Source organism: Mandrillus leucophaeus, unplaced genomic scaffold (genome assembly GCF_000951045.1).
Source record: "Mandrillus leucophaeus isolate KB7577 unplaced genomic scaffold, Mleu.le_1.0 Scaffold1264, whole genome shotgun sequence".
In the NCBI taxonomy this organism is placed as follows: domain Eukaryota; kingdom Metazoa; phylum Chordata; class Mammalia; order Primates; family Cercopithecidae; genus Mandrillus; species Mandrillus leucophaeus.
The window spans coordinates 67,187-67,588 of record NW_012101032.1 but is presented as its reverse complement, the minus strand read 5'-3'; positions in this window follow the sequence as shown (position 1 = coordinate 67,588).

The following is a 402-nucleotide window of genomic DNA, read 5'->3' as shown; positions in this document are numbered from 1 at the left end:
GTCTCTACTAAAAATACAAAAAATTAGCCTGGCGTGGTGCCGCATGCCTGTAAATCCAGCTACTTGGGAGGCTGAAGCAGGAGAATCGCTTGAACCCGGAGGCAGAGGTTGCAGTGAGCAGAGATGGGGTCACTGCCCTCCAGCCGGGGCAACAAGAGTGAAACTCCCCCATCTCCAAAAAAAATTTTAAAAGGAGAGAAAGAGGAAAAGGGGTCCTTGGAAGGTGTTTTCGCAGCTCCAAAGAACGTTTCTTGTCTAGCGTGAAAGGCCCAGCTCTCAGACCCGGCTGGGCAACCCTTAATATGCAAATACCAGCCGTTACAAGCTGTCAACAGGGCGCAGTCAACAGGGCGCTTCCCACCGATGCCGTCTTGCCGTCGCCCCGACCTGTGCCTGACATCC